The sequence below is a fragment of the Antennarius striatus genome, chromosome 11 (assembly GCF_040054535.1).
Source record: "Antennarius striatus isolate MH-2024 chromosome 11, ASM4005453v1, whole genome shotgun sequence".
In the NCBI taxonomy this organism is placed as follows: Eukaryota; Metazoa; Chordata; class Actinopteri; order Lophiiformes; family Antennariidae; genus Antennarius; species Antennarius striatus.
This window is the reverse complement of record NC_090786.1, coordinates 23827501-23851512: the sequence shown is the minus strand read 5'-3', so window position 1 is coordinate 23851512 and position 24012 is coordinate 23827501. Positions and strand designations below refer to the sequence as shown.

General features: G+C 46.0%; 3 non-coding genes and 1 pseudogene across 3 annotated transcripts; all 4 read left to right on the top strand.

Moving 5' to 3' along the window:
- The first annotated feature begins 13750 nt into the window (after positions 1–13750).
- LOC137604483 (U2 spliceosomal RNA) lies at positions 13751–13928 on the top strand (annotated as a pseudogene).
- Positions 13929–15425: 1497 nt separating this feature from the next.
- LOC137604450 (U2 spliceosomal RNA) lies at positions 15426–15616 on the top strand. The gene has a single exon (XR_011037560.1). It is a non-coding gene; the product is annotated as a U2 spliceosomal RNA (small nuclear RNA).
- A 971-nt stretch (positions 15617–16587) lies between these two features.
- LOC137604464 (U2 spliceosomal RNA) lies at positions 16588–16778 on the top strand. Its single transcript, XR_011037574.1, has one exon. It is a non-coding gene; the product is annotated as a U2 spliceosomal RNA (small nuclear RNA).
- Positions 16779–19201: 2423 nt separating this feature from the next.
- On the top strand, positions 19202–19392 carry LOC137604449 (U2 spliceosomal RNA). The gene has a single exon (XR_011037559.1). It is a non-coding gene; the product is annotated as a U2 spliceosomal RNA (small nuclear RNA).
- The last annotated feature ends 4620 nt before the right edge of the window (positions 19393–24012 follow it).

The window sequence follows — 24012 nt, the reverse complement described above, 5'->3', positions numbered from 1 at the left end:
GTCGAAGAAGGAGAGGAGGAAAGTGCGTTCGCACGAAGAAAGAGAAGAGGAACACCAAGAGTATAGGACTAAGAGTAGGGACGTTGAATGTTGGAACTATGACAGGAAAAGGTAGAGAGTTGGTTGACATGATGTAGAGAAGGAAGGTAGACATACTGTGTGTCCAGGAGACCAGGTGGAAAGGTAGCAAGGCTAGAAGTTTAGGAGCAGGGTTCAAGTTGTTCTATCATGGTGTAGATGGGAAGAGAAATGGAGTAGGAGTTATCTTGAAGGAGGAGTTTGTTAGGAATGTCCTGGAGGTAAAAAGAGTGTCGGATAGAGTGATGAGTCTGAAGCTAGAAATAGAAGGTGTGATGTTCAATGTTGTTAGCGGGTATGCTCCACAGGTAGGACGTGAGCTGGAGGAGAAGGAGAAATTCTGGTCGGACCTTGATGAAGTGATGCAGAGCATGCCTAGAAGTGAGAGAGTTGTCATTGGAGCAGACTTCAATGGACATGTTGGTGCAGGAAACAGAGGTGATGAGGATGTGATGGGCAGGTTTGGTATCCAGGAGAGGAACGCAGAAGGACAGATGGTAGTTGACTTTGCAAAAAGGATGGAAATGGCTGTAGTGAATACTTTCTTCCAGAAGAGGCAGGAACATAGAGTGACCTATAAGAGTGGCGGTAGGAGCACACAGGTAGACTACATCTTGTGTAGACAGTGTAACCTGAAAGAGATCAGTGACTGCAAAGTAGTGGTAGGTGAGAGTGTAGCCAAACAGCATAGGATGGTGGTGTGTAGGATGACTCTGGTGGTGAGGAAGATCAAGAGGGCAAAGGCAGAGCAGAGGACGAAATGGTGGAAGCTGAAAAAGGAAGAGTGTTGCATGACTTTTAGGAAGGAGTTAAGACAGGCTCTGGGTGGTCAGGAGGTGCTTCCAGATGACTGGACAACTACAGCTAATGTGATCAGGGAGACAGGTAGGAGAGTACTTGGTGTGTCATCTGGAAGGAAAGTAGATAAGGAGACTTGGTGGTGGAATGAGGAGGTACAGGAGTGTATACAGAGAAAGAGGTTAGCCAAGAGGAAGTGGGACACTGAGAGGACTGAGGAGAGTAGACAGGAGTACAGGGAGATGCAGCGTAAGGTGAAGGTAGAGGTAGCAAAGGCCAAACAAGAAGCCTATGATGACTTGTATGCTAGGTTGGCCAGTAAGGAGGGAGAGACTGATCTATACCGGTTGGCAAGACAGAGAGACAGAGATGGGAAGGACGTGCAGCAGGTTAGGGTGATTAAGGATAGGGATGGAAGTCTATTGACAGGTGCCAGTAGTGTGATGGGAAGATGGAAAGAGTACTTTGAAGAGTTGATGAACGTGGAAAATGAGAGAGAACAAAGACTAGAAGAGGTTACTGTTGTGGACCAGGATGTAGCAAAGATTAGTCAGGATGAAGTGAGGAGGGCATTGAAGAGGGTGAAGAGTGGAAAGGCAGTCGGTCCTGATGATATACCTGTAGAGGTTTGGAAGTGTCTAGGAGAGGTGGCAGTAGAGTTTCTGACTGGGTTGTTCAACAGGATCTTAGATAGTGAGAAGATGCCTGAGGAATGGAGGAGAAGTGTGCTAGTGCCCATTTTTAAGAACAAGGGAGATGTGCAGAGTTGTGGCAACTACAGAGGAATAAAGCTGATGAGCCATACAATGAAGTTATGGGAGAGAGTAGTGGAAGCTAGACTAAGGGCAGAAGTGAACATTTGTGAGCAACAGTATGGATTCATGCCAAAAAAGAGTACTACAGATGCAGTATTTGCGTTGAGGATGTTGATAGAGAAGTATAGAGAAGGCCAGAGGGAGCTGCATTGTGTTTTTGTAGATCTGGAGAAAGCTTACGACAGGGTGCCCAGAGAGGAACTGTGGTATTGTATGAGGAAGTCTGGAGTGGCAGAGAAGTATGTTAGAGCGGTGCAGGACATGTATGAGGACTGTAAGACAGTGGTGAGGTGTGCTGTAGGTGTGACAGAGGAGTTCAAGGTGGAGGTGGGACTGCATCAGGGATCAGCTCTGAGCCCCTTCTTGTTCGCTATGGTGATGGACAGGCTGACAGACGAGGTTAGACAGGAATCTCCATGGACTATGATGTTTGCAGATGACATTGTGATCTGCAGTGAGAGCAGGGAACAGGCGGAGGAGAAGCTAGAGAGGTGGAGGTTTGTCCTGGAAAGGAGAGGAATGAAGATTAGCCGCAGTAAGACAGAGTACATGTGTGTGAATGAGAGGAACCCAAGTGGAAGAGTGAGGTTACAGGGAGAAGAGATCAAGAAGGTGGAGGATTTTCAGTACTTAGGCTCAACAGTCCAGAGCAATGGAGAGTGTGGAAAAGAGGTGAAGAAGCGTGTACAGGCAGGATGGAACGGATGGAGGAAGGTGTCAGGTGTGATGTGTGATAGAAGAGTTTCAGCTAAAATGAAAGGAAAGGTGTACAAAACTGTGGTGAGACCAGCGATGTTGTTTGGTCTAGAGACAGTGTCACTGAAGAAAAGACAGGAGACAGAGCTGGAGGTAGTAGAGATGAAGATGCTGAGGTTCTCTCTGGGAGTGACCAGGAAGGATAGGATCAGGAATGAGTACATCAGAGGGACAGCACATGTTAGAAGTTTTGGAGATAAAGTGAGAGAGGCCAGACTGAGATGGTTTGGACATGTCCAGAGGAGAGATAGTGAACATATTGGTAGACGGATGCTGAGTTTTGAACTGCCAGGCAGGAGGCCTAGAGGAAGACCAAAGAGGAGGTTTATGGATGTAGTGAGGGAAGACATGAAGGTAGTTGGTGTGAGAGAAGAGGATTCAAAGGACAGGGCTAGATGGAGGAAATTGATTCGCTGTGGCGACCCCTGAAGGGAAAAGCCGAAAGGAAAAGAAGAAGAAGAAGACAATACTTTACATTCTAATAGTTAACATGATTCACCTGTGACCATCACCCACCTCTAACTTGTGCTCCAGCATTTCTATTTCCAGATCTGTCCTCCTAATCTGGAGGTCCTAGTAAACCATTTCTATTTTTAGTATTTCTTTAGAAAGTGAATTCTATAAACCTCTTTAGCAGATAGATGGGAATACAATACATGAGGAGGACAATAACACATAGTTACATATGAATTCCACAGAATGAACCGCTGGTGGTCACTGAGCGTCTAATTCACTGTGATAGTCTGTGCAGTTGGGACCCTTCTGCTGCTGTCCATCCATGATCTGTTAAAAAGGGTTTGAGAATGTGTTAATACTTCAGTAGAGGATAAATGTCACTCTGTATCCCACTAGAATGTGAAGCAATGGGAAGAGAACAATCAGTAACTAAAATATTATCCCACCTTTGTTTTCTTCAATTTGTTGTTAATTTCTTTCTTCTTTTTATTTAATCATTATTAACTCCTGTGTGTATCATGTGACTAAAACAGACAGAAAATAAAACCTGGAATACCGGGTGATTTTCTCCCACACAATTCTTGTCATGTGATTTTCACTGTGTTGCCATTGTTTGAGTTCCATGGGTCCTTGGGTAGCTTCAAGCTGCTCACTGATGTTATTAATTGTATTTTTGTTTCCCTCCTCCCATCTATGGTTTTTTCAAGAGGCATGTGTTCGGGTGATTTTCACCCGACTTTAGTGATAGAGGGTAACATATTTTACGGGTGGAATTTACCCAACGTGAGTGTTTGTGTGTTTAAATCAGGCATTTTTAGCACTTTCCAATGGAAACAACCTTCAGGCCGGCCACATTCCCTGCCCCATTTCATCCACCTAACTTTGGTGTCCTTCCATGACACAGCATCAAAAAAGAAGCTTGTCCTACTCTTTGTCATCCTTGCACACACAACCAAGTATTGGACCCACTCACAACCCTGACATGATCAAATTTTACAACCAAACAAAGGGAGGTGTTGATACTTTCGACCAGATGTGTGCTCAATACAGCTGTGGAAGAAACACCAAGAGGTGGCCACTGTGTGTGCTATATGGCATGATGAACGCTGGTGTGATAAACTCATGGATCACAAGGAGAATGCCATGAAGAGAGGTGACCCACAAATGAAGAGGAGGCAGTATATGCAGGCTTTGGCAATGGCACTCATCAAGACATGGGCACAACACAGGTGTCATGTCTGCCATCGACCAGTGTGTCCTCGCCATTACTACCCTGCCTGTACCAACTGCATGTAAGGCATAAGGTAAGTTAAAAGTTGTCCCAGAATTTGCATGTAATCCTTAATTAGTATAATGTTTATGAATAAACATCACTTAATGTTAATTTCCAAGGAAATTCATAAAGTCAAAAAAATTTGGTGATTTTTTCCCTCTCAAAAAAAGCCATTTTTTATCTCTCTCTCCCACAGTTGTCAATGATGCAAGAAGACTGTGCCTTCACCAGACAAGGCTCACATGTCCTAGGAATGGGTGGACCAAAGAACAAGTTCCCAGCTCCATTTTTTTTTTTTTTTGTTCTGAAATTTATTGGTCAGGATGACCTGTTTTTTCAATAATTTTGCTGCCTTTTTAAAGGGTCCACCATGGTACCTTTTTTTAAATGTATGTGATATTGCATATTTTGAAATTAAAGAAGAGTACTACAGTTTGTCATACAGTGTTGTACTTTTACATAAATTGATGAAAACTGTATTTTATCCAGGATATTGTATCGGGTAAAATATACCCAACGTTAGTGATGGTGTTACTTATTTTAGCGTTAGTGTTCTAGGGTTAAAGCGGTTATAAGCAGTACAATGTCACAGTCACTGATGTAAGAACTCAGGCAGTTTTAGCTATGACTGTATGAAACGAGCTACATGTCAGCTCTTGATTTCAGTTCTTTGATAATATCGGTGTACGCAATGGTGTGAATATCCTTCTCAACTGTTTTTGTAACGTTCATATGCCGATTTACTGTTTTATCTACGCAACAATAAAACGTTTTAATGTATTTCATTATTTAACAGAACCTGATATAGATGAGAGGGCATTAATGTGCGTGAAAAGAGCGTTATGTTGGGGATAAAACAACTGAACAGTCAAACGTCCACTTAATATTTACTGTACAATATCAAACATAATGAGGATGAGAGGATCCCTAATGAAATGATGAAGTCTGACCTGTGTGAACGATGTTTTTATACTTCATTCTCAGCTGCTGACGTGCCCTTCTCCCCCCACTGGATCGCACCTAAATAAAATAAATTAATAAACTATTCTTGAAGCCGTTTACTTCCCTATTTTTACCGTGAATGCAACGTACTTAGAACTTACGCATCGACTTGAGCAGCAATTCACTCCCACGACATGTCGCTCTTCTTTGCAGCTGCAACGCTGTTCTGTTTCTTCTGAAAATGTCCTCAAAGTCTTTCTATTCATAAATTAAAATCTCTACTTCCACTTCCGTAAAGCGTTGCGGTGCGCATCTCGTCCGTCGTCATGGTGAATCAATGGGCTCCATTGATGATGGCTTTTTTTCAAGTTGTCTTTTCTGTTAAACTGCAGGTGAATTTACTCTGGGTTAGAAAAACTAACCCTGAACCGTGTTTGTGAAACCGAAATCCCTGGTTTTTTCAAGTTGTGAAATAGGCCCAAAGTCGCTTACATTGGATCCATTATTCATTCACTCCTCATTCATACTTGGTGATGGTAAACTATGTGTGTAGCCACAGCTGCCCTGAGGCAGACTGACAGAGGCGTGGCTGCCAATCTTCTGCCCCCCCCCCCCCCCGGACTGGGACTGTGGGGGGATGTCCTGCAGCTCCATCAGCCAGCTTTATGCACACCTGCTGGCTTACGCCGGGTCGCTGCGTCCCCAGGTGCTGTGCGTTAAAGACAATCAACCAATCAGAGACTCAGGCTGGAGCAGCAAGAGGCTTGAATTGTTACGTGTCCTGAAGCGAAGCTTCCAGAATTGCGTGGAGGAGAAAACCTATTAGGCCATGTGAGCCCCATTATACTACAGTGGTACCTCTACTTACGAAATTAATTGGTTCCAGAAGAAATTAAGTAGAAAATTACATAAGTAGAGACACGTTTTCCATGCAAATGCCCTAATCCGTTCCAAGCCCCCAAAATTCAGACAAATAATGCATCAAAACATGTAACAAATACATGTTACAATTAGATTATTACACAATAAATGAGAGTTGTGTATAATGTAAAAAACAAAGAATAGAGTAAAGAATAATAATGATGGTCATTTTCCTTTTAACTGCTGTCCTCATTGTTTTTTGCCCTCTTTGGTTCATGCCCTCTTGCCCCACCATGAACAACAGAGTGAATTCCAGTCCTCCTTCTGAACTTCTCCAACCACCCACGCAATGCCTTAAACTCCTTAAACTTCCTTTGGTTTTAATAACGTGGTGATTGTAGATGCATTACGGCCATATTCTTTGGTGAGATCAACCAAACGCATCCCTTTTTCATGCTTTTCTATCATCTCTTGTTTTGTTTGTACGGACAAAAAACTATTTTCTTCATCTTTTCTTTTCCTCTTTTCTCCGTCACTTTCTTGGGGTCCATAGTGAATACGTACTGAAAAAGTTATTATATTTGCGCAAAACTATCAGAACACCTCACGGGTCGAGTGCCGAATGCCGACACACTCCATAAGCACCTTTCTAGCTCCACACAGAGGTGGAGTGGCATCCCTCTTAGCCAATGGGATGCCAGGAAGATACATAATAGGTAATAGCCAATAGCAGAGCAGCTATGAGAATGTTGTTCAGGAACCTGTGGGAGATTCGATTATCAGCCGATACCGTGTTTTTATTTGAGTATCAGCCGATACTGTGTTTTTATTTGAGTATCAGCCGATACTGTGTTTTTATTCGAGTATCAGCCGATACTGTGTTTTTATTTGAGTATCAGCCGATACTGTGTTTTTATTCGAGTATCAGACGATACTGTTTTTACATTGCGTAAATCAAAATGTCTTTCGTAAATAGAGGTAATATTGTCCTGCTGAGAAATTTTGTAAGTATAAAATTTCGTAAGTAGAGACATTCGTAAGTAGAGGTATCACTGTAATTGCTTCCTCAAACATAGAGCCACACCACAACTTTATTATAAACTGAGTTTATATAAATATGAAGTGATGGGTGGGTGGTAAGTCGAGTTTGAGTGACTCTCCTGGGTTTCCAGCTTTACTGGATCTACAGTATATTGTTTGTTTTGATCTGTTCCAGTTTGTTAGTTTTTGGGACAATTTGTGTTGTGTGCCATAACATGGCTTCTTTTGTTTATGGGTGAGACAGGTGTTCTCCAGCCCAGGAACTGGAAATAGAGGAGCAGTTTCAATTCTAAACTGATCCTGATGGTTGCTACAGTATGTGATCCCATGGACAGCTATTGGATACACCAGTCACGCTTTGCAACATATATGCGGCCAGTTTGGACAAGCCAGACCTCTTTCATAATTTGTCACAAACATAAATCTGGACAAAGACAAAAAAATAAAGGCAGTTAACAAATATCACCGTTCTTGCAGAGGACAAGAACAGTGAGTCATTTCTCATTTTCTTCTCTTTTCTTTAATATAATTGAAGGGTTCCCATTGAATAACCTCCAGCATATAGTCTAGTCCAGTGGACCCCAACCCCTGGGGCGCAGACTGGTCTGTGGGTCATTTGGTACCAGGCCGCACAAAAAGAAAAATGATTTCCATTACTTCCGTTTTATTTATTTCAGAGTCTGAAAGACCCACTCCTTGAGTCTTCATCTTATCGTGGTGGAGGGGTTTGTGTGTCCCAATGATCCTGGGAGCTAAGTTGTCTGGGGTTTTGTGCCCCTGGTAGGGTCACCCATGACAAACAGGTCCTAGGTGAGGGACCGGACAAAGGATGGCTCATAGACCCCTAATGATGAATAAAAACAATGGACCACGTTTTCCCTTGTCCGGACACGGGTCACCGGGGCCCCCCTCTGGAGCCAGGCCTGGAGGTGGGTTTCGAAGGCGAACGCCTGGTGGCCGGGCCTGCACCCATGGGGCCCAGTCGGGCGCAGCCTGAAAGGACAATGTGGGTCCCCCTTCCCATGGGCTCACCACCTGTGGGAGGGGCCATAGGGGTCGGGTGCATTGTGAGCTGGGCGGTTGCCGAAGGCGGGGACCTTGGCGATCCAATCCTCGGCTACAGAAGCTGGCTCTTGGGACGTGGAATGTCACCTCCCTGGCAGGGAAGGAGCCTGAGCTGGTTTGTGAGGTCGAGAAGTTCCGACTAGATATAGTCGGACTCACCTCCACACACAGCTTGGGCTCTGGTACCAGTCCTCTCCAGAGGGGTTGGACTCTCTTCCACTCTGGACTTGCCCATGGTGAGAGACGCCGAGCAGGTGTGGGTATACTTATAGCCCCCGGCTTGGTGCCTGTACATTGGGGTTCACCCAGGTGGATGAGAGTGTAGCCTCCCTCCGCCTTTGGGTGGGGGGACGGGTCCTGACTGTTGTTTGTGCTTATGCACCAAACAGCAGTTCAGAGTACCCACCCTTTGTGGAGTCCTTGGAAGGGGTGCTGGAGAGCGCTCCCACTAGGGACTCCATCGTTCTGCTGGGGGACTTCAACGCTCATGTGGGCAATGACAGTGAGACCTGGAAGGGCGAGATTGGGAGGAACGCCCCCCCCCCCGATCAGAATTCGAGTGGTGTTCAGTTATTGGACTTCTGTGCTCGTCACGAACTGTCCATAACGAACACCATGTTCAGACATAAGGGTGTCCATATGTGCACTTGGCACCAGGACACCCTAGGCCGCAGTTCGATGATCGACTTTGTGGTTGTGTCATCGGACTTGCGCCCGCATGTTTTGGACACTTGGGTGATGAGAGGGGCGGAGCTGTCAACCGATCACCACCTGGTGGTGTGTTGGCTCCGATGGTGGGGAAAGATGCCGGTCTGACCTGGCAGACCCAAACGTATTGTGAGGGTCTGCTGGGAACGCCTGGCGGAATCCCCTGTCAGAAGGAGTTTCAACTCCCACATCCGGCAGAACTTCACCCATGTTCCAGGGGAGGCGGGGGACATTGAGGCTGAGTGGACCATGTTCTGCGCCTCCATTGTCGAGGCGGCCGACTGCAGCTGTGGCCGTAAGGTGGTCGGTGCCTGTCGTGGCGGCAACCCCGGAATCCGTTGGTGGACATCAGCGGTAAGGGATGCCGTCAAGATGAAGGAGGAGTCCTATCGGGCCTTTTTGGTCTGTGGGACTCCAGAAGCAGCTGATGGGTACCGGCTGGCCAAGCGGAATGCAGCTCTGGTTGTTGCTGAGGCAAAAACTCGGGCATGGGAGGAGTTGGGTGAGGCCTTGGAGAACGACTTCCAGACGGCTTCAAGGAAATTCTGGTCCACCATCAGACGTCTGAGGAGGGGGAAGCAGTGCAGCATCAATACTGTGCATAGGGGGGATGGGGCGCTGCTGACCTCAACTTGGGACGTTGTGACTCGGTGGGGAGAATACTGTGGTGGAAAGTTTTGAATACAATAAAAATAATACAAATAAAACAATAAAATCATATAACAAAATAATATCATTTCTTGACCCAGAAATCTAGAGTGTGTGTGTCAAATCTTTCAGCACTTGGGAGAAACGGCCCCAGGAAGTCTCGAGGTCATGAAAGATTCTGCAAGGATCTAATCTGTTTTTAGACGTGTTTGCGTAAATGTCAGTATCTTTTAATAACCCTAACCCTAACCCTAACACAACAGGGAATGGATTTTAACAGTGAAATGAAAGATATCAAAAGAGAAATGGCGCTACTAGCAGAAACAAAAAGTAAAGGGGTTATTTTAAGAAGCAGGGAAAAGGAAACCGAAGAAGGAGAAAAGTGCACACGTTATTTTTTTAGAAAGATTTTAAATAAAGGGGGTTGTATTTTAAAACTAAAAAAATGACGACGGACGCACTTCACAAACAACAGAGGAGATAAAAGATAACATAGAATGTTTTTACTCTGAATTGTATAAGGAGAAACCTGTTTTTAATGACACCCTAAAAGAAGTCTTAAATTCCATTGAATGTCAGGTGACCGAAAATGTGTTTTTATCCCAAAATTTTAGTGTCGAGGAACTCAACAAGTGTTTAAAATCTTTTAACAGAGGGAAGTCCCCAGGACAGGACGGACTTCCCTTTGAGTTTTATTTGACCTTTTGGGACATTTTAGCACCTGACTTACTGACTGTTTTTATGGAATTTGAGAAGCTAGACCGACTGCCAGATAGTTTTAGGATAGGGATAGTGACTCTACTCTACAAGAGTAAAGACAAGACTGACTTGAAGAACTGGAGACCTATCACCCTTTTAAATTTTGACTGTAAACTTTTTAGCAAAATTTTAGCGAATCGACTGACTATGGTTTTAGAGGACTTGATTCACCCGGATCAAGCCTGTGCCATCCCGGGGAGGAAGATCACCGACAGCCTCGTACTGATTAGAGACACCATTTGTCTGGCGAGAGACGAAAACACTCGGCTAATAGTCCTAAATTTAGACTTTGAAAAGGCCTTTGATCGAGTCTCGCACCAGTACCTGTTCCAAGTACTGCAAAAAATGGGGCTTCCAGAGAGATTCATAGCTTGGGTGGGATTGCTGTATAGAGGTATCATCAGCAAAATCCTGGTTAACGGGCATCTGACAAAAGCAGTAGGAATCAACTGCGGTGTCTGTCAGGGTTGCCCGTTATCTCCTCTCCTGTACGCAATTTGCATCGAGCCGCTGGCACAGATCTTGAGAAGGGACCAACGAATCCACGGGGTCTTTGTACCATGGTCCGGGGGACTGACGAACAAATGCGTTTTATACATGGACGACATAAACATTTTATGCACGGACCTCTCATCAGTCAACCGGACCCTGGACTGGACAGACTGGTTTGGACGGGCCTCTGGGTCCAAACTAAACCGGGACAAGACCCAAGCCCAATTTTATGGACCATGGACAGCGACAGAAACGACAGGACTGCCCCTGACTGTGACCCAGACCGACCAAAAAATTCTGGGGGTTAGGTTTGACAAGGAAGGGGGAGGGAGAAGGAATTGGCCAGACATTTTAGGGAAACTTAGACAAAGGCTAGGGTACTGGGGACTGAGGGGAACTGACGATAGAGGGAAAGGTTTTAATCATTAAAGCAGTGATTTTACCTTTGCTTTTATTGATCAGTTCTGTTTTTATCCCCCCAAGGAGAATTATTTTAGCCCTGGAACGAGCCATTTTTAACTTTCTGTGGGGTTCGAAGTGGGAACGCCTGAGAAGGGAAGTCCTGAAGCGACCAAAAGAGAAAGGAGGCAAAGGCGTTCCAGACCTGTCTGTCTTTTTAATGTCTTTATACACAGCCACACACATTAAAATAGTGACGACCCCATCCAGAAACCCCAAAACAGCAGCCATGACACGTTTCTGGATGGGGTCCTACCTCAGGCGGCTCAAAATTTTAACCATAAGTCTTAAATTTCCAGTATCTTTTAACCTGCCACCAGCCTATGCTTTTATACAGAATTTTTTAAAGCATTTTAGCCTGGAGCAGGAGGACATACAGGTTTTAACTGACCATCGTTCCCTTTTATGTGTTGTACAGGAGCGGGAATCAGTGAGACCAGTGCGCGGGCTTGCACTCGGCGAGCCCTCCACGGTTTGGCGCAATGTGAACCACCCCGCTCTTCCAAACAGACTCCGGGACCTGTCATGGATGGTGGCGCACGAGATCCTCCCAGTCAGGTCCGTCATGCACTCCCGGGGAATGTCGACGCTGTCGACCTGCCCCCGACCTGGTTGCAGCGCGCCGGAGTCGGTGAGGCACCTGCTCTGGGAGTGCAGTGCTGCTGTGGACCTGTGGGAAATGGCCGGCTCCTCGCAATTCCCGTACCTACCAGCAAAGGAGGTCCTCACACCACAGCTGGTGCTCTAGGGGGCCAGCCAAAGGCCCGTCCCCAAAAAGGACTGGATGAAACAGTGGCTGGCCATCAACGCCCTGAAGGACGCCTTGTGGACCAGAAATTTGCTGGTAGGGAAGCACAAGCAGATCCCCCCCGTGGCTGTGATCCAAATGGCTGCCGCAACACTCAGGGCAGCCGAGGCGGCCAGTGGCCGCCCAAGGACACAGCCACCAAGAAGAATCGCCTCTGTGCCCATTCGGAGGGAGGAGCCGGAACAACAACGCTGAAAAGGACACAGCAGCAGCGGCCTGGCTCTCCGGGAGAGGCAGGCGGGAAGGAGCACCAGGGCGGGGATCTCGGCCGAGCGCCTCGACAGGATTCCCGAGAGACCTACTGTTTGGAAGAGCGGGATGAGTTACCCTTGGTAGGGACTCACTGCGCTCCTGTACAAACGGGACTTTGGTTGGAGTTTTTTAATGGTCTTTTTTATAGCTTTTACGGACAATTGACACTCTTTTTTACATTTTTTTCGCACATTCTTTAATTTTTCAAATAACAAACTTTTTTACCCATGACTGGTTTTATCTGTATCATTTTATGATTGAAGATATTTATTGTCCTATACAGATAAATATTTATATCAAAAAGAAGTTGTGGATGGAAAAATGAAATATGACTGAAATGAAACAAATGAACTAAGTGTCAATAAACGTTTTCAAAACAAACAAAAAAATCTGTTCTTATCAGCCTACCTTGTTGCACACTGCTTTTGTCTATCCCATGCCTGCTATCGTTTGCTTTAAACTGCAGAAAGCTTTGTTTGGTTTCCTTTGGGGGGGTTACGAATACATAAAAAGGGCGACTATGTACCAACCTATCGAACGAGGGGGCAAAGGTGTCATCAATTTACGTATGAAGACGAATGTATTATTCTTTTTAAATGTGTGTAACATTCTGTTGTCCCCTCAGACACATAAGTGTCAGGTTTTCTTGAAATTTTGGCTTTCTTTTCCTTTGAGAAAACTAAAGGTACCATGGGACAACTGCTTCCCAAAGGCAGAGACCATGCCTAAATATTTTGACAGGATTGTGGGCTGGGCCAGGAAATGGAAGGAATGCTGGAATGTGGATATGGTGAAGAACCACAGGGAACTTTATGAGTGTATTATGGTTGGGTTGGATCCCAGAGATGCAGCCCATATACCAGCCGTTGTGTGGAAAAGGATACAGGACGTGCACCTGGACAATGACCTAAAGGATTTTAACTGGCTGGTATTACATGGGAGATTACCAGTGAGACTGACTTTGCATAACCACGGGTTGACGAGAAATAAGTTTTGTCCTAGAAATGACTGTATGGGCATTGAATTGATTAAACATGTAATGTATGACTGCATTTTTGCAAAAGAGGTATGGAGTGTATTAGGAAAGAAATTTGTGTTTTTGAAGGATGTTACATGGGAACAAATATTGTGTATGGATTTTAAATTAGAGAAAAAGAAGATGTGCAAGATAGTAGAACTGATTTCCCAGACCAAACTTGGACTGTGGAAAGCACGGTGCGGGGAACTGCGAGGGGTGACAAAGTGGACGGTGTGTGGGGTGTTTGGGCATGTAGTAGAGCACATGCGGGACAAATTTAAGTTGGAAGTGGATCGATGGGGGCTTAGGGCGATTAAAGACAGATGGAAGTGTATTTTTACAGATATATGAATTTGTGTTTTCTTATTATGGGTAATGTTTTGTTTTATGGTTTGGGGTTTTCTTTGTTTTTCTTGCCCGGGTAAGATTGTTTGTAATTTTTGGTTAGATGATGTATAAGCTGTTTCTGTGTTGAGTTGACTGTCATTATATTGTTGTTGGTTTGAAGGAAATGTAAATAAATTATTTTTTCCAAAAAAAAAAAAATCTGTTCTTATCAGTTTAATATCTGATATGTCCCCTACCCGGGGACTATATATTAAATTGATTTTTGGAACAGGGAGATGGAACAGGAGCTTGCTCCATCCTCTCCACGCATCGACCTGGTATTGCAGTAGCTCCAGGAACGGTGCATCTCCCCAATGTTGTTCAAAAATAATGCGGTGCGATCACAAGCATGTGATCATGCGATGATCTGTCAACGCTTTGAAAAATGTTTACGCTTGAGTGAAAAGTGAGTGTACTTGGTAGGCTAGATGGCACTGTATAAGAAATATTAGATTCTTGCATTTTTTGAACCTTAATTGTTATGAATAATAAGTCATTTGAATGTAATCTGGCAAGAGCATTATATCGTGATCAACAATATACTGGTGTTGTATAACAGCTGCTCTCAGGCAGACAGGAAGGCTGTGTTTGTAACGTCCACATTTTGCCGACCTGCGGCCGTTGCCTTTGGGATATGCTTCCTGTCCTGTCCTGTCCTGTCCTGTCCTGTCCTTCTGTCTGTCTGTCTGTCTGTCTGTCTGTCTGTCTGTCTGTCTGTCTGTCTGTCTGTCTGACTGACTGACTGACTGACTGACTGACTGACGTCATAGCTAAAATGTTAAACGGTCGCTGGCCGCCATCCCGGAGCCACAGAATACCTTAACCCAGACGCATTCCGGGTGGTTACTCGATTCTGTGGACCATCAAAGTAAAGGTCAGGGTGGCACTTGGGTCACCTGTATCTGACCATATTACAGCATCGTCTGTCTGTCTGTCTGTCTGTCTGTCTGTCTGTCTGTCTGTCTGTCTGTCTGTCTGTCTGTCTGTCTGTCTGTCTGTCTGTCTGTCTGTCTGTCTGTCTGTCTGTCTGTCTGTCTGTCTGACTGACTGAGTGACTGAGTGACTGAGGTGATAGGTCAAATGTTAAACAGTCGCTGGCCGCCAACCCGGAGCCACATAATTCCTTAACCCAGACGCATTCCGGGTCGTTACTGGATTCTGTGGACCATCAAAGTAAAGGTCAGGGTGGCACTTGGGTCACCTGTATCTGACCATATTACAGCATCGTCTGTCTGTCTGTCTGTCTGTCTGTCTGTCTGTCTGTCTGTCTGTCTGTCTGTCTGTCTGACTGACTGACTGACTGACTGACTGACTGACTGACTGACTGACTGAGTGACTGAGGTGATAGGTCAAATGTTAAACAGTCGCTGGCCGCCAACCCGGAGCCACATAATTCCTTAACCCAGACGCATTCCGGGTGGTTACTCGATTCTGTGGACCATCAAAGTAAAGGTCAGGGTGGCACTTGGGTCACCTGTATCTGACCATATTACAGCATCGTCTGTCTGTCTGTCTGTCTGTCTGTCTGTCTGTCTGTCTGTCTGTCTGTCTGTCTGTCTGTCTGTCTGTCTGTCTGTCTGTCTGTCTGTCTGTCTGACTGACTGACTGACTGACTGACTGACTGAGTGAGTGACTGAGTGACTGAGTGACTGAGGTGATAGGTCAAATGTTAAACAGTCGCTGGCCGCCAACCCGGAGCCACATAATTCCTTAACCCAGACGCATTCCGGGTCGTTACTGGATTCTGTGGACCATCAAAGTAAAGGTCAGGGTGGCACCTGGGTCACCTGTATCTGACAATATTACAGTATCGCTTCTCGGCCTTTTGGCTAAGATCAAGTGTAGTATCTGTTCTTATCAGTTTAATATCTGATATGTCCCCTACCCGGGGACTATATATTAAATTGATTTTTGGAACAGGGAGATGGAACAGGAGCTTGCTCCATCCTCTCCACGCATCGACCTGGTATTGCAGTAGCTCCAGGAACGGTGCATCTCCCCAATGTTGTTCAAAAATAATGCGGTGCGATCACAAGCATGTGATCATGCGATGATCTGTCAACGCTTTGAAAAATGTTTACGCTTGAGTAAAAAGTGAATGTACTTGGTAGGCTAGATGGCACTGTATAAGAAATATTAGATTCTTGCATTTTTTGAACCTTAATTGTTATGAATAATAAGTCATTTGAATGTAATCTGGCAAGAGCATTATATCGTGATCAACAATATACTGGTGTTGTATAACAGCTGCTCTCAGGCAGACAGGAAGGCTGTGTTTGTAACGTCCACATTTTGCCGACCTGCGGCCGTTGCCTTTGGGATATGCTTCCTGTCCTGTCCTGTCCTGTCCTGTCCTGTCCTGTCCTGTCCTGTCCTGTCCTTCTGTCTGTCTGTCTGTCTGTCTGTCTGTCTGTCTGTCTGTCTGTCTGTCTGTCTGTCTGTCTGTCTGTCTGTCTGTCTGACTGACTGACTGACTGACTGACTGACTGACTGACTGACTGACTGACTGACGTCATAGCTAAAATGTTAAACGGTCGCTGGCCGCCATCCCGGAGCCACAGAATACCTTAACCCAGACGCATTCCGGGTGGTTACTCGATTCTGTGGACCATCAAAGTAAAGGTCAGGGTGGCACTTGGGTCACCTGTATCTGACCATATTACAGCATCGTCTGTCTGTCTGTCTGTCTGTCTGTCTGTCTGTCTGTCTGTCTGTCTGTCTGTCTGTCTGTCTGTCTGTCTGTCTGTCTGTCTGTCTGTCTGTCTGTCTGTCTGTCTGTCTGACTGACTGACTGAGTGAGTGACTGAGTGACTGAGGTGATAGGTCAAATGTTAAACAGTCGCTGGCCGCCAACCCGGAGCCACATAATTCCTTAACCCAGACGCATTCCGGGTCGTTACTGGATTCTGTGGACCATCAAAGTAAAGGTCAGGGTGGCACCTGGGTCACCTGTATCTGACAATATTACAGTATCGTTCCTCGGCCTTTTGGCTAAGATCAAGTGTAGTATCTGTTCTTATCAGTTTAATATCTGATATGTCCCCTACCCGGGGACTATATATTAAATTGATTTTTGGAACAGGGAGATGGAACAGGAGCTTGCTCCATCCTCTCCACGCATCGACCTGGTATTGCAGTAGCTCCAGGAACGGTGCATCTCCCCAATGTTGTTCAAAAATAATGCGGTGCGATCACAAGCATGTGATCATGCGATGATCTGTCAACGCTTTGAAAAATGTTTACGCTTGAGTAAAAAGTGAGTGTACTTGGTAGGCTAGATGGCACTGTATAAGAAATATTAGATTCTTGCATTTTTTGAACCTTAATTGTTATGAATAATAAGTCATTTGAATGTAATCTGGCAAGAGCATTATATCGTGATCAACAATATACTGGTGTTGTATAACAGCTGCTCTCAGGCAGACAGGAAGGCTGTGTTTGTAACGTCCACATTTTGCCGACCTGCGGCCGTTGCCTTTGGGATATGCTTCCTGTCCTGTCCTGTCCTGTCCTGTCCTGTCCTGTCCTGTCCTGTCCTTCTGTCTGTCTGTCTGTCTGTCTGTCTGTCTGTCTGTCTGTCTGTCTGTCTGTCTGTCTGTCTGTCTGTCTGTCTGTCTGTCTGACTGACTGACTGACTGACTGACTGACGTCATAGCTAAAATGTTAAACGGTCGCTGGCCGCCATCCCGGAGCCACAGAATACCTTAACCCAGACGCATTCCGGGTGGTTACTCGATTCTGTGGACCATCAAAGTAAAGGTCAGGGTGGCACTTGGGTCACCTGTATCTGACCATATTACAGCATCGTCTGTCTGTCTGTCTGTCTGTCTGTCTGTCTGTCTGTCTGTCTGTCTGTCTGTCTGTCTGTCTGTCTGTCTGTCTGTCTGTCTGTCTGTCTGTCTGTCTGTCTGTCTGTCTGTCTGTCTGACTGACTGAGTGACTGAGTGACTGAGTGACTGAGGTGATAGGTCAAATGTTAAACAGTCGCTGGCCGCCAACCCGGAGCCACATAATTCCTTAACCCAGACGCATTCCGGGTCGTTACTGGATTCTGTGGACCATCAAAGTAAAGGTCAGGGTGGCACTTGGGTCACCTGTATCTGACCATATTACAGCATCGTCTGTCTGTCTGTCTGTCTGTCTGTCTGTCTGTCTGTCTGTCTGACTGACTGACTGACTGACTGACTGACTGACTGACTGACTGACTGACTGAGTGACTGACTGACTGACTGACTGACTGACTGAGTGACTGAGGTGATAGGTCAAATGTTAAACAGTCGCTGGCCGCCAACCCGGAGCCACATAATTCCTTAACCCAGACGCATTCCGGGTGGTTACTCGATTCTGTGGACCATCAAAGTAAAGGTCAGGGTGGCACTTGGGTCACCTGTATCTGACCATATTACAGCATCGTCTGTCTGTCTGTCTGTCTGTCTGTCTGTCTGTCTGTCTGTCTGTCTGTCTGTCTGTCTGTCTGTCTGTCTGTCTGTCTGTCTGTCTGTCTGTCTGACTGACTGACTGACTGACTGACGTCATAGCTAAAATGTTAAACGGTCGCTGGCCGCCATCCCGGAGCCACAGAATACCTTAACCCAGACGCATTCCGGGTGGTTACTCGATTCTGTGGACCATCAAAGTAAAGGTCAGGGTGGCACTTTGGTCACCTGTATCTGACCATATTACAGCATCGTCTGTCTGTCTGTCTGTCTGTCTGTCTGTCTGTCTGTCTGTCTGTCTGTCTGTCTGTCTGTCTGTCTGTCTGTCTGTCTGTCTGACTGACTGACTGAGTGACTGAGTGACTGAGGTGATAGGTCAAATGTTAAACAGTCGCTGGCCGCCAACCCGGAGCCACATAATTCCTTAACCCAGACGCATTCCGGGTCGTTACTGGATTCTGTGGACCATCAAAGTAAAGGTCAGGGTGGCACTTGGGTCACCTGTATCTGACCATATTACAGCATCGTCTGTCTGTCTGTCTGTCTGTCTGTCTGTCTGTCTGTCTGTCTGTCTGTCTGTCTGTCTGTCTGTCTGTCTGTCTGTCTGTCTGTCTGTCTGTCTGTCTGTCTGTCTGTCTGACTGACTGACTGACTGACTGACTGACTGACTGACTGACTGACTGAGTGACTGAGGTGATAGGTCAAATGTTAAACAGTCGCTGGCCGCCAACCCGGAGCCACATAATTCCTTAACCCAGACGCATTCCGGGTTGTTACTCGATTCTGTGGACCATCAAAGTAAAGGTCAGGGTGGCACTTGGGTCACCTGTATCTGACCATATTACAGCATCGTCTGTCTGTCTGTCTGTCTGTCTGTCTGTCTGTCTGTCTGTCTGTCTGTCTGTCTGTCTGTCTGTCTGTCTGTCTGTCTGTCTGTCTGACTGACTGACTGACTGACTGACTGACTGACTGACTGACTGACTGACTGACTGAGGTGATAGGTCAAATGTTAAACAGTCGCTGGCCGCCAACCCGGAGCCACATAATTCCTTAACCCAGACGCATTCCGGGTCGTTACTGGATTCTGTGGACCATCAAAGTAAAGGTCAGGGTGGCACCTGGGTCACCTGTATCTGACAATATTACAGTATCGCTTCTCGGCCTTTTGGCTAAGATCAAGTGTAGTATCTGTTCTTATCAGTTTAATATCTGATATGTCCCCTACCCGGGGACTATATATTAAATTGATTTTTGGAACAGGGAGATGGAACAGGAGCTTGCTCCATCCTCTCCACGCATCGACCTGGTATTGCAGTAGCTCCAGGAACGGTGCATCTCCCCAATGTTGTTCAAAAATAATGCGGTGCGATCACAAGCATGTGATCATGCGATGATCTGTCAACGCTTTGAAAAATGTTTACGCTTGAGTAAAAAGTGAGTGTACTTGGTAGGCTAGATGGCACTGTATAAGAAATATTAGATTCTTGCATTTTTTGAACCTTAATTGTTATGAATAATAAGTCATTTGAATGTAATCTGGCAAGAGCATTATATCGTGATCAACAATATACTGGTGTTGTATAACAGCTGCTCTCAGGCAGACAGGAAGGCTGTGTTTGTAACGTCCACATTTTGCCGACCTGCGGCCGTTGCCTTTGGGATATGCTTCCTGTCCTGTCCTGTCTGTCTGTCTGTCTGTCTGTCTGTCTGTCTGTCTGTCTGTCTGTCTGTCTGTCTGTCTGTCTGTCTGAGTGACTGAGTGACTGAGTGACTGAGTGACTGAGTGACTGAGGTGATAGGTCAAATGTTAAACAGTCGCTGGCCGCCAACCCGGAGCCACATAATTCCTTAACCCAGACGCATTCCGGGTCGTTACTGGATTCTGTGGACCATCAAAGTAAAGGTCAGGGTGGCACCTGGGTCACCTGTATCTGACAATATTACAGTATCGCTTCTCGGCCTTTTGGAATGGTTTCCATACGCTGAGGAGGGGTAGTGTTGACGGTCGATCTCGGAATGGCGTCTACTGCATCACAGCAAGTTCAGACTGTGCTGAAGAATACTCTACGTTTTTTTTGGAATGGTATGGAAGAGTTTGTGGACCGGAGAGAGTTTGGCCAAGGAATTTTCTTTGACGTGTTGGGTTTGAAGGCGGAAGACATTTTGTGCCTGCAAAGAAACACCGCGGAGAGGTACTTTGATTTGACTTTTTTCAGTTTACTTAAGATGGAAGAAGTCAAGGGAATGGCGGCTCTGATGAAAGATGGCCGAATGGCGGACTATCGAGTGCAAAGTCTCTGCCGCACCGGTGAGAGAGTGGTCACAGTTCACGTCTACAATCCCTGGGTCACTGCGGACGCTGTACAGTGTTTCCTGTCCAGGTATGTGGAAGTTTTGTCGCGTATGCCGGACGTTAAGGACTCACTTGGTTTTTGGACGGGGAAACGTCAATTCCGCGTGCGTTTGAAAACTGACTTTGATGGACATGATGGCTTTCGTCACCCCCCGGCGACGTTTATGATTGGCACTAATAGGGGATATTTGTTCTATGGAGGACAACCCCTTTACTGCCGGAAATGTGCCACGTATGGACATCTGGCAGCAAATTGCACTCAGGTGCGCTGCAGGAACTGTGATGGGCTGGGTCACACCATGGGAAGTTGCGAGCGTCCGAAGAAATGTAGTTTGTGTGGGTCTGAGAGCCATTTGTTTAAGAACTGTACGTCGGTGGTGTCCACGTATGCGGCTGTGGCCGGAGGACGAGCTGCAGGTGTGCGGCAGGTGTCATCACTGAAGCCCATCAACGACGTAATTGCCGAATTAATGAAGGACATAGGGAACGACACAGGTGTGGCTGCTTCTCCTGATGTGGCCTCACTTCCTGGAGGAGGCGGAGACACTGGGGAAAAGCAGAGGCGGGAGTCTGAAAGCTCGGAGGATGTCACTGCCAATGCGGATTGGGTCAAGGTGGGTACTAGGAGGAGCAAAGGGAAGAGGAGACGGACCGAAGTGCCATCTCCAGCGGAGGCCCCCACCTCCTCTTCTACACGGAAAGTCGACAACCAGGTGATACCCTTGCGTGGCGTGGAAGAGGTGGACGTGGCGCAGGAGCAGGATCCCGCGATCCAGGTGGATAGGGACCATGTGGAGGTGAGTGCTGATGAAGCCAGCGTTCCAATGTGCTCCGGGACACCTGAGATGGATGACATCAACCACGTTGAGGTTTCATCTCTGGGGGCTGCCGAAGGATCAGTGAGTAGTAAGTTGCCCCCGAGTGGCGTCACTGGTGATTGCTCACCTGCCCCGGCTGAAGACCCTCTGGCCGGTGAAGAAGGTGCACTTCTGTTTGGTTTTCCTTTTAGTTTGGAGGAGCAGGGTGGAGAGGGATATACCTGACTGTGTGTCATCCGTTTTTTGGTTTGATGGACAACATATATTACATGAGTTTCCCCTCGTTAGAACAATGACATTGACCATTGCAACTCTCAATGTGAGAGGTTTAAGGGATGTCACCAAAAGAGCGATGGTTTTTTCTCATTTAAGCTCCCTGAGTTTCACCCTGTGCCTCATACAGGAGGCGCATCTGAAAGATGACAATGATGCCACTTCCTTCGCCCGAGAGTGGGTTAAGGGAGAGTCGAGGTGGAGTATTGGGGGGGTCCACTCCTCGGGTGTAGGAACTCTATGTGGAACTAAAGATGTTTCGATTGTGGGGAGTTTTTCTTTGGTTCAAGGACGTGTATTGGTAACGGACATAAACTGGAAGGGTCTTAACCTTAGGTTGGTCAATATTTATGCAAACACTACTCCAAAAGAGAGAAAAGCACTTTTTTCTTTGTTAGACACGGTCTTCATGACGAATAGGCACGTTTTGGTGGGGGGGGATTTAAACTGCTCCAGTGACGGAGACACGTCAATATTTAATTTGAAAAAGTGGGCAACGTCATATGATTTAATTGATTCTTTTAAAAGTGTATACCCTAATGACCCTGGCTATACATGGTCAAATAGTAGAGGGGTCAAAAGTAGACTGGATTATATCTTTTGTCCTGCGGGTTTTTTGGTTAAGAAAGTTTTGATTTCACCGGTTTTTTACACAGACCATAACATGCTTCGGGTTACTTTTGACCCAAATTGTATCCAATATGGTAAGGGGTATTGGAAACTAAACAATCAAATACTGTCCAACCTTTGTTTTAGGACTTCCTTTAGAATTTTCTTTAATGAATTAATTGAAATGAAAATCTTTTATGGAAATCTGTGCGAGTGGTGGGGGGACACCAAAAAACGTATCAGACATTTTGTCCAGGCTTATACGAGGATGGCGAAAAAACGTGAGTATGAGGAGTACTATCATTTACAAAAACTGATTGGGGAAATGATGGTGAAGAAAAATGATGGACTGGACATCGATGAAGAGCAACTGAAATTCTGGCAAAATAAACAAAAGGTTTTTTTTCACAACAGGGCCGAGGCATACAAATTTAGGTGCCTTAGGGAGAAGTGGGAGAAGGACGAGAAGTGCTCTGCCTATTTTTTTAAGAAGACACAATTAAGGGAGAAGACGAGAAGTATTGCATCCCTTTTTGATGGGCAGATAGTGACTGAAGACCAAAGCGAGCTGGTTAATGTAGCCACTCGTCACTTCTCGCGTTTTTTTACGTCGGAATGTGTTGATTACCACGAGGGTACAAATCTATTGAATAACATTGATAGATTTGTTCCGGAAGATTTAAGAGGTGAGTTGGACACAGATATGACCCTAGTAGAGGTTCGGGAGGCCCTCTTTTCATTACAAAAGGGTAGGGTCCCTGGCAAGGATGGTCTCACCACGGACTTTTATGTGGTTTTCTGGGATGTCATGGGGCCTCAGTTACTGGATGTGTTTAATTTCATGGGTGCGTCGGGACTAATGGAGAACGCAATGAGGGAAGGAGTGATTTCCCTTATTTATAAAAAGGGCGACCCAAGGAGCATACTGAATTACAGGCCTATAACGTTATTGTGTACGGACTACAAGATTTTTGGTAAGATTGTGTCAAACCGCATGACCAAGGTCTTATCCCACATAATAGGACAGGACCAAACGTGTGCAGTACCGGGACGGCAGATTCAGTGGAATCTAAACCTGCATAGGGATGTCCTGTCTTATGCTGAAGACTGTAATGTTTCTCTGATTTTGCTGGGGTTGGACCAGGAAAAGGCCTTTGACAGAGTTGCTCATGATTTTCTTTTCAGGATTTTAGAGAAATTTGGTTTTGGAGGCAGATTTAGGGGGTGGATACGGACCATGTATACAGGGGTGGGTAGTAGGATGTGTGTGAACGGTAATCTGGGCAGCCTGTTCGGGCAGACTCGAGGGGTGCGTCAAGGGTGTCCTGCATCTGCTCCTTTGTATGTGATCTTCATTGAAGTCTTAGCATGTGCTATCAGGAACTGTGACCGGGTACGGGGAGTTCAGCTTCCTGGGGGTGAAATTTTAAAACTTTCTCAATTTGCAGATGATACGATCCTGTACTTGGATAATGATTTTGATGTCAGAGAAGTTTTGAAGGTTGTAGAACTTTTCACGAGGGCTTCCGGGTCAAAGGTGAATTGGGACAAATCACACCTCAAGTACGTGGGCAAATGGAGAGACAAGAAAGACGCTCCCCTTGGTTTGCCTGTGTGTGTGGGTCCAATGAAATTGTTGGGGTTATTATTTGGCACACATGATGATATAGTGACAAATTGGGACATTGCATTGAAAAAGGTAGAGAGAAAGATCAACTTGTGGAAAATGAGGAAAATGACCATAAGTGGGAAGGTCATGGCAGTAAAGGCAGATCTGCTGCCTACCTTATTGCACACTGCTTATGTCTATCCCATGCCTGCTATTGTTTGGTTTAAACTGCAGAAAGCCTTGTTTGGTTTCTTTTGGGGGGGTTATGAATACATAAAAAGGGCGACCATGTACCAAC